Source organism: Notolepis coatsorum, assembly GCF_963971535.1.
Source record: "Notolepis coatsorum genome assembly, chromosome: 1".
Taxonomy (NCBI): domain Eukaryota; kingdom Metazoa; phylum Chordata; class Actinopteri; order Aulopiformes; family Paralepididae; genus Notolepis; species Notolepis coatsorum.
Window position 1 is genome coordinate 106,589,747 of NC_140165.1, and position 10,000 is coordinate 106,599,746.

The window sequence follows — 10,000 nt, forward strand, 5'->3', positions numbered from 1 at the left end:
GGGCTCAGGGTAGAACAGTAGTATCAGTGTGTTGGGGGGGGGGGGGTCAGGGTAGAACAGTAGTATCAGTGTGTTGGGGGGGGGGGCTCAGGGTAGAACAGTAGTATCAGTGTGTTGGGGGGGGGGGGCTCAGGGTAGAACAGTAGTATCAGTGTGTTGGGGGGGGGGGCTCAGGGTAGAACAGTAGTATCAGTGTGTTGGGGGGGGGGCTCAGGGTAGAACAGTAGTATCAGTGTGTTGGGGGGGGGGGCTCAGGGTAGAACAGTAGTATCAGTGTGTTGGGGGGGGGGGCTCAGGGTAGAACAGTAGTATCAGTGTGTTGGGGGGGGGGGCTCAGGGTAGAACAGTAGTATCAGTGTGTTGGGGGGGGGGGGCTCAGGGTAGAACAGTAGTATCAGTGTGTTGGGGGGGGGGGGCTCAGGGTAGAACAGTAGTATCAGTGTGTTGGGGGGGGGGGGCTCAGGGTAGAACAGTAGTATCAGTGTGTTGGGGGGGGGGGGCTCAGGGTAGAACAGTAGTATCAGTGTGTTGGGGGGGGGGGCTCAGGGTAGAACAGTAGTATCAGTGTGTTGGGGGGGGGGGGCTCAGGGTAGAACAGTAGTATCAGTGTGTTGGGGGGGGGGGCTCAGGGTAGAACAGTAGTATCAGTGTGTTGGGGGGGGGGGGCTCAGGGTAGAACAGTAGTATCAGTGTGTTGGGGGGGGGGCTCAGGGTAGAACAGTAGTATCAGTGTGTTGGGGGGGGGGGGGCTCAGGGTAGAACAGTAGTATCAGTGTGTTGGGGGGGGGGGGCTCAGGGTAGAACAGTAGTATCAGTGTGTTGGGGGGGGGGGGGGCTCAGGGTAGAACAGTAGTATCAGTGTGTTGGGGGGGGGGGCTCAGGGTAGAACAGTAGTATCAGTGTGTTGGGGGGGGGGGGCTCAGGGTAGAACAGTAGTATCAGTGTGTTGGGGGGGGGGGGGCTCAGGGTAGAACAGTAGTATCAGTGTGTTGGGGGGGGGGGCTCAGGGTAGAACAGTAGTATCAGTGTGTTGGGGGGGGGGGCTCAGGGTAGAACAGTAGTATCAGTGTGTTGGGGGGGGGGGGCTCAGGGTAGAACAGTAGTATCAGTGTGTTGGGGGGGGGGGCTCAGGGTAGAACAGTAGTATCAGTGTGTTGGGGGGGGGGGGCTCAGGGTAGAACAGTAGTATCAGTGTGTTGGGGGGGGGGGGCTCAGGGTAGAACAGTAGTATCAGTGTGTTGGGGGGGGGGGCTCAGGGTAGAACAGTAGTATCAGTGTGTTGGGGGGGGGGGGCTCAGGGTAGAACAGTAGTATCAGTGTGTTGGGGGGGGGGGGCTCAGGGTAGAACAGTAGTATCAGTGTGTTGGGGGGGGGGGCTCAGGGTAGAACAGTAGTATCAGTGTGTTGGGGGGGGGGGGCTCAGGGTAGAACAGTAGTATCAGTGTGTTGGGGGGGGGGGGCTCAGGGTAGAACAGTAGTATCAGTGTGTTGGGGGGGGGGGGCTCAGGGTAGAACAGTAGTATCAGTGTGTTGGGGGGGGGGGGGGCTCAGGGTAGAACAGTAGTATCAGTGTGTTGGGGGGGGGGGGCTCAGGGTAGAACAGTAGTATCAGTGTGTTGGGGGGGGGGGGCTCAGGGTAGAACAGTAGTATCAGTGTGTTGGGGGGGGGGGGGGCTCAGGGTAGAACAGTAGTATCAGTGTGTTGGGGGGGGGGGGCTCAGGGTAGAACAGTAGTATCAGTGTGTTGGGGGGGGGGGGGCTCAGGGTAGAACAGTAGTATCAGTGTGTTGGGGGGGGGGGCTCAGGGTAGAACAGTAGTATCAGTGTGTTGGGGGGGGGGGGCTCAGGGTAGAACAGTAGTATCAGTGTGTTGGGGGGGGGGGGCTCAGGGTAGAACAGTAGTATCAGTGTGTTGGGGGGGGGGGGCTCAGGGTAGAACAGTAGTATCAGTGTGTTGGGGGGGGGGGGGCTCAGGGTAGAACAGTAGTATCAGTGTGTTGGGGGGGGGGGGCTCAGGGTAGAACAGTAGTATCAGTGTGTTGGGGGGGGGGGGGCTCAGGGTAGAACAGTAGTATCAGTGTGTTGGGGGGGGGGCTCAGGGTAGAACAGTAGTATCAGTGTGTTGGGGGGGGGGGGCTCAGGGTAGAACAGTAGTATCAGTGTGTTGGGGGGGGGGGCTCAGGGTAGAACAGTAGTATCAGTGTGTTGGGGGGGGGGGGCTCAGGGTAGAACAGTAGTATCAGTGTGTTGGGGGGGGGGGGCTCAGGGTAGAACAGTAGTATCAGTGTGTTGGGGGGGGGGGCTCAGGGTAGAACAGTAGTATCAGTGTGTATGGGGGGGGGGGGGCTCAGGGTAGAACAGTAGTATCAGTGTGTTGGGGGGGGGGGGCTCAGGGTAGAACAGTAGTATCAGTGTGTTGGGGGGGGGGCTCAGGGTAGAACAGTAGTATCAGTGTGTTGGGGGGGGGGGCTCAGGGTAGAACAGTAGTATCAGTGTGTTGGGGGGGGGGGGGCTCAGGGTAGAACAGTAGTATCAGTGTGTTGGGGGGGGGGGCTCAGGGTAGAACAGTAGTATCAGTGTGTTGGGGGGGGGGGGCTCAGGGTAGAACAGTAGTATCAGTGTGTTGGGGGGGGGGGGGCTCAGGGTAGAACAGTAGTATCAGTGTGTTGGGGGGGGGGCTCAGGGTAGAACAGTAGTATCAGTGTGTTGGGGGGGGGGGCTCAGGTAGAACAGTAGTATCAGTGTGTTGGGGGGGGGGGGCTCAGGGTAGAACAGTAGTATCAGTGTGTTGGGGGGGGGGCTCAGGGTAGAACAGTAGTATCAGTGTGTTGGGGGGGGGGGGGCTCAGGGTAGAACAGTAGTATCAGTGTGTTGGGGGGGGGGGGGCTCAGGGTAGAACAGTAGTATCAGTGTGTTGGGGGGGGGGGCTCAGGGTAGAACAGTAGTATCAGTGTGTTGGGGGGGGGGGGCTCAGGGTAGAACAGTAGTATCAGTGTGTTGGGGGGGGGGGGCTCAGGGTAGAACAGTAGTATCAGTGTGTTGGGGGGGGGGCTCAGGGTAGAACAGTAGTATCAGTGTGTTGGGGGGGGGGGCTCAGGGTAGAACAGTAGTATCAGTGTGTTGGGGGGGGGGGGCTCAGGGTAGAACAGTAGTATCAGTGTGTTGGGGGGGGGGGCTCAGGGTAGAACAGTAGTATCAGTGTGTTGGGGGGGGGGGGCTCAGGGTAGAACAGTAGTATCAGTGTGTTGGGGGGGGGGGGCTCAGGGTAGAACAGTAGTATCAGTGTGTTGGGGGGGGGGCTCAGGGTAGAACAGTAGTATCAGTGTGTTGGGGGGGGGGGCTCAGGGTAGAACAGTAGTATCAGTGTGTTGGGGGGGGGGGCTCAGGGTAGAACAGTAGTATCAGTGTGTTGGGGGGGGGGGGCTCAGGGTAGAACAGTAGTATCAGTGTGTTGGGGGGGGGGGCTCAGGGTAGAACAGTAGTATCAGTGTGTTGGGGGGGGGGGCTCAGGGTAGAACAGTAGTATCAGTGTGTTGGGGGGGGGGCTCAGGGTAGAACAGTAGTATCAGTGTGTTGGGGGGGGGGGGCTCAGGGTAGAACAGTAGTATCAGTGTGTTGGGGGGGGGGGCTCAGGGTAGAACAGTAGTATCAGTGTGTTGGGGGGGGGCTCAGGGTAGAACAGTAGTATCAGTGTGTTGGGGGGGGGGCTCAGGGTAGAACAGTAGTATCAGTGTGTTGGGGGGGGGGGGCTCAGGGTAGAACAGTAGTATCAGTGTGTTGGGGGGGGGGGCTCAGGGTAGAACAGTAGTATCAGTGTGTTGGGGGGGGGGGCTCAGGGTAGAACAGTAGTATCAGTGTGTTGGGGGGGGGGGGCTCAGGGTAGAACAGTAGTATCAGTGTGTTGGGGGGGGGGCTCAGGGTAGAACAGTAGTATCAGTGTGTTGGGGGGGGGGGGGCTCAGGGTAGAACAGTAGTATCAGTGTGTTGGGGGGGGGGGCTCAGGGTAGAACAGTAGTATCAGTGTGTTGGGGGGGGGGGCTCAGGGTAGAACAGTAGTATCAGTGTGTTGGGGGGGGGGGGCTCAGGGTAGAACAGTAGTATCAGTGTGTTGGGGGGGGGGGGCTCAGGGTAGAACAGTAGTATCAGTGTGTTGGGGGGGGGGGCTCAGGGTAGAACAGTAGTATCAGTGTGTTGGGGGGGGGGGGGCTCAGGGTAGAACAGTAGTATCAGTGTGTTGGGGGGGGGGGCTCAGGGTAGAACAGTAGTATCAGTGTGTTGGGGGGGGGGCTCAGGGTAGAACAGTAGTATCAGTGTGTTGGGGGGGGGGGGGCTCAGGGTAGAACAGTAGTATCAGTGTGTTGGGGGGGGGGCTCAGGGTAGAACAGTAGTATCAGTGTGTTGGGGGGGGGGCTCAGGGTAGAACAGTAGTATCAGTGTGTTGGGGGGGGGGCTCAGGGTAGAACAGTAGTATCAGTGTGTTGGGGGGGGGGGGCTCAGGGTAGAACAGTAGTATCAGTGTGTTGGGGGGGGGGGGCTCAGGGTAGAACAGTAGTATCAGTGTGTTGGGGGGGGGGGCTCAGGGTAGAACAGTAGTATCAGTGTGTTGGGGGGGGGGGCTCAGGGTAGAACAGTAGTATCAGTGTGTTGGGGGGGGGGCTCAGGGTAGAACAGTAGTATCAGTGTGTTGGGGGGGGGGGGGCTCAGGGTAGAACAGTAGTATCAGTGTGTTGGGGGGGGGGGCTCAGGGTAGAACAGTAGTATCAGTGTGTTGGGGGGGGGGGGCTCAGGGTAGAACAGTAGTATCAGTGTGTTGGGGGGGGGGGCTCAGGGTAGAACAGTAGTATCAGTGTGTTGGGGGGGGGGGCTCAGGGTAGAACAGTAGTATCAGTGTGTTGGGGGGGGGGCTCAGGGTAGAACAGTAGTATCAGTGTGTTGGGGGGGGGGGCTCAGGGTAGAACAGTAGTATCAGTGTGTTGGGGGGGGGGGCTCAGGGTAGAACAGTAGTATCAGTGTGTTGGGGGGGGGGCTCAGGGTAGAACAGTAGTATCAGTGTGTTGGGGGGGGGGGGCTCAGGGTAGAACAGTAGTATCAGTGTGTTGGGGGGGGGGGCTCAGGGTAGAACAGTAGTATCAGTGTGTTGGGGGGGGGGCTCAGGGTAGAACAGTAGTATCAGTGTGTTGGGGGGGGGGGCTCAGGGTAGAACAGTAGTATCAGTGTGTTGGGGGGGGGGGGGCTCAGGGTAGAACAGTAGTATCAGTGTGTTGGGGGGGGGGCTCAGGGTAGAACAGTAGTATCAGTGTGTTGGGGGGGGGGGCTCAGGGTTAGAACAGTAGTATCAGTGTGTTGGGGGGGGGGGGCTCAGGGTAGAACAGTAGTATCAGTGTGTTGGGGGGGGGGCTCAGGGTAGAACAGTAGTATCAGTGTGTTGGGGGGGGGGCTCAGGGTAGAACAGTAGTATCAGTGTGTTGGGGGGGGGGGCTCAGGGTAGAACAGTAGTATCAGTGTGTTGGGGGGGGGCTCAGGGTAGAACAGTAGTATCAGTGTGTTGGGGGGGGGGGGGCTCAGGGTAGAACAGTAGTATCAGTGTGTTGGGGGGGGGGGGCTCAGGGTAGAACAGTAGTATCAGTGTGTTGGGGGGGGGGGCTCAGGGTAGAACAGTAGTATCAGTGTGTTGGGGGGGGGGGCTCAGGGTAGAACAGTAGTATCAGTGTGTTGGGGGGGGGGCTCAGGGTAGAACAGTAGTATCAGTGTGTTGGGGGGGGGGCTCAGGTAGAACAGTAGTATCAGTGTGTTGGGGGGGGGGGCTCAGGGTAGAACAGTAGTATCAGTGTGTTGGGGGGGGGCTCAGGGTAGAACAGTAGTATCAGTGTGTTGGGGGGGGGGCTCAGGGTAGAACAGTAGTATCAGTGTGTTGGGGGGGGGGGGCTCAGGGTAGAACAGTAGTATCAGTGTGTTGGGGGGGGGGGCTCAGGGTAGAACAGTAGTATCAGTGTGTTGGGGGGGGGGGCTCAGGGTAGAACAGTAGTATCAGTGTGTTGGGGGGGGGGGGCTCAGGGTAGAACAGTAGTATCAGTGTGTTGGGGGGGGGCTCAGGGTAGAACAGTAGTATCAGTGTGTTGGGGGGGGGGGGGCTCAGGGTAGAACAGTAGTATCAGTGTGTTGGGGGGGGGGGGGGGCTCAGGGTAGAACAGTAGTATCAGTGTGTTGGGGGGGGGGCTCAGGGTAGAACAGTAGTATCAGTGTGTTGGGGGGGGGGGGGGCTCAGGGTAGAACAGTAGTATCAGTGTGTTGGGGGGGGGGCTCAGGGTAGAACAGTAGTATCAGTGTGTTGGGGGGGGGGCTCAGGGTAGAACAGTAGTATCAGTGTGTTGGGGGGGGGGGCTCAGGGTAGAACAGTAGTATCAGTGTGTTGGGGGGGGGGCTCAGGGTAGAACAGTAGTATCAGTGTGTTGGGGGGGGGGGGGCTCAGGGTAGAACAGTAGTATCAGTGTGTTGGGGGGGGGGGGGCTCAGGGTAGAACAGTAGTATCAGTGTGTTGGGGGGGGGGCTCAGGGTAGAACAGTAGTATCAGTGTGTTGGGGGGGGGGGGGCTCAGGGTAGAACAGTAGTATCAGTGTGTTGGGGGGGGGGGGCTCAGGGTAGAACAGTAGTATCAGTGTGTTGGGGGGGGGGCTCAGGCTAGAACAGTAGTATCAGTGTGTTGGGGGGGGGGGCTCAGGGTAGAACAGTAGTATCAGTGTGTTGGGGGGGGGGGCTCAGGGTAGAACAGTAGTATCAGTGCATTGGGGGGGGGCTCAGGGTAGAACAGTAGTATCAGTGTGTTGGGGGGGGGGGGCTCAGGGTAGAACAGTAGTATCAGTGTGTTGGGGGGGGGGGCTCAGGGTAGAACAGTAGTATCAGTGTGTTGGGGGGGGGGGGCTCAGGGTAGAACAGTAGTATCAGTGTGTTGGGGGGGGGGGCTCAGGGTAGAACAGTAGTATCAGTGTGTTGGGGGGGGGGGGCTCAGGGTAGAACAGTAGTATCAGTGTGTTGGGGGGGGGGCTCAGGGTAGAACAGTAGTATCAGTGTGTTGGGGGGGGGGGCTCAGGGTAGAACAGTAGTATCAGTGTGTTGGGGGGGCTCAGGGTAGAACAGTAGTATCAGTGTGTTGGGGGGGGGCTCAGGGTAGAACAGTAGTATCAGTGTGTTGGGGGGGGGGGCTCAGGGTAGAACAGTAGTATCAGTGTGTTGGGGGGGGGGCTCAGGGTAGAACAGTAGTATCAGTGTGTTGGGGGGGGGGGCTCAGGGTAGAACAGTAGTATCAGTGTGTTGGGGGGGGGGGGGGCTCAGGGTAGAACAGTAGTATCAGTGTGTTGGGGGGGGGGGCTCAGGGTAGAACAGTAGTATCAGTGTGTTGGGGGGGGGCTCAGGGTAGAACAGTAGTATCAGTGTGTTGGGGGGGGGGGCTCAGGGTAGAACAGTAGTATCAGTGTGTTGGGGGGGGGGGGCTCAGGGTAGAATAGTAGTATCAGTGTGTTGGGGGGGGGGCTCAGGGTAGAACAGTAGTATCAGTGTGTTGGGGGGGGGGGCTCAGGGTAGAACAGTAGTATCAGTGTGTTGGGGGGGGGGGCTCAGGGTAGAACAGTAGTATCAGTGTGTTGGGGGGGGGGCTCAGGGTAGAACAGTAGTATCAGTGTGTTGGGGGGGGGGGGCTCAGGGTAGAACAGTAGTATCAGTGTGTTGGGGGGGGGGGCTCAGGGTAGAACAGTAGTATCAGTGTGTTGGGGGGGGGGCTCAGGGTAGAACAGTAGTATCAGTCAGTGTGTTGGGGGGGGGGCTCAGGGTAGAACAGTAGTATCAGTGTGTTGGGGGGGGGGGGCTCAGGGTAGAACAGTAGTATCAGTGTGTTGGGGGGGGGGGGCTCAGGGTAGAACAGTAGTATCAGTGTGTTGGGGGGGGGGGCTCAGGGTAGAACAGTAGTATCAGTGTGTTGGGGGGGGGGGCTCAGGGTAGAACAGTAGTATCAGTGTGTTGGGGGGGGGGGCTCAGGGTAGAACAGTAGTATCAGTGTGTTGGGGGGGGGGGCTCAGGGTAGAACAGTAGTATCAGTGTGTTGGGGGGGGGGGGGCTCAGGGTAGAACAGTAGTATCAGTGTGTTGGGGGGGGGGGCTCAGGGTAGAACAGTAGTATCAGTGTGTTGGGGGGGGGGGCTCAGGGTAGAACAGTAGTATCAGTGTGTTGGGGGGGGGGGGCTCAGGGTAGAACAGTAGTATCAGTGTGTTGGGGGGGGGGGGCTCAGGGTAGAACAGTAGTATCAGTGTGTTGGGGGGGGGGGGCTCAGGGTAGAACAGTAGTATCAGTGTGTTGGGGGGGGGGCTCAGGGTAGAACAGTAGTATCAGTGTGTTGGGGGGGGGGGCTCAGGGTAGAACAGTAGTATCAGTGTGTTGGGGGGGGGGGCTCAGGGTAGAACAGTAGTATCAGTGTGTTGGGGGGGGGGCTCAGGGTAGAACAGTAGTATCAGTGTGTTGGGGGGGGGGGCTCAGGGTAGAACAGTAGTATCAGTGTGTTGGGGGGGGGGGCTCAGGGTAGAACAGTAGTATCAGTGTGTTGGGGGGGGGGGGCTCAGGGTAGAACAGTAGTATCAGTGTGTTGGGGGGGGGGGCTCAGGGTAGAACAGTAGTATCAGTGTGTTGGGGGGGGGGGCTCAGGGTAGAACAGTAGTATCAGTGTGTTGGGGGGGGGGCTCAGGGTAGAACAGTAGTATCAGTGTGTTGGGGGGGGGGGCTCAGGGTAGAACAGTAGTATCAGTGTGTTGGGGGGGGGGGGCTCAGGGTAGAACAGTAGTATCAGTGTGTTGGGGGGGGGGGGCTCAGGGTAGAACAGTAGTATCAGTGTGTTGGGGGGGGGGGGCTCAGGGTAGAACAGTAGTATCAGTGTGTTGGGGGGGGGGGCTCAGGGTAGAACAGTAGTATCAGTGTGTTGGGGGGGGGGGGCTCAGGGTAGAACAGTAGTATCAGTGTGTTGGGGGGGGGGGGCTCAGGGTAGAACAGTAGTATCAGTGTGTTGGGGGGGGGGGCTCAGGGTAGAACAGTAGTATCAGTGTGTTGGGGGGGGGGGGCTCAGGGTAGAACAGTAGTATCAGTGTGTTGGGGGGGGGGGGGCTCAGGGTAGAACAGTAGTATCAGTGTGTTGGGGGGGGGGGCTCAGGGTAGAACAGTAGTATCAGTGTGTTGGGGGGGGGGGCTCAGGGTAGAACAGTAGTATCAGTGTGTTGGGGGGGGGGGGGCTCAGGGTAGAACAGTAGTATCAGTGTGTTGGGGGGGGGGCTCAGGGTAGAACAGTAGTATCAGTGTGTTGGGGGGGGGGGGCTCAGGGTAGAACAGTAGTATCAGTGTGTTGGGGGGGGGGGGCTCAGGGTAGAACAGTAGTATCAGTGTGTTGGGGGGGGGGGGCTCAGGGTAGAACAGTAGTATCAGTGTGTTGGGGGGGGGGGGCTCAGGGTAGAACAGTAGTATCAGTGTGTTGGGGGGGGGGGGGCTCAGGGTAGAACAGTAGTATCAGTGTGTTGGGGGGGGGGGGCTCAGGGTAGAACAGTAGTATCAGTGTGTTGGGGGGGGGGGCTCAGGGTAGAACAGTAGTATCAGTGTGTTGGGGGGGGGGGCTCAGGGTAGAACAGTAGTATCAGTGTGTTGGGGGGGGGGGCTCAGGGTAGAACAGTAGTATCAGTGTGTTGGGGGGGGGGGCTCAGGGTAGAACAGTAGTATCAGTGTGTTGGGGGGGGGGCTCAGGGTAGAACAGTAGTATCAGTGTGTTGGGGGGGGGGCTCAGGGTAGAACAGTAGTATCAGTGTGTTGGGGGGGGGGGCTCAGGGTAGAACAGTAGTATCAGTGTGTTGGGGGGGGGGGCTCAGGGTAGAACAGTAGTATCAGTGTGTTGGGGGGGGGGGCTCAGGGTAGAACAGTAGTATCAGTGTGTTGGGGGGGGGGGCTCAGGGTAGAACAGTAGTATCAGTGTGTTGGG

At 58.8% G+C, this 10,000-nt stretch overlaps 1 protein-coding gene across 1 annotated transcript in view; it reads right to left on the reverse strand.

Moving 5' to 3' along the window:
- ablim2 (actin binding LIM protein family, member 2) overlaps window positions 1-10,000 on the reverse strand; it is a 116,671-nt gene that overhangs the window by 41,149 nt on the left and 65,522 nt on the right. The window lies entirely within an intron of this gene.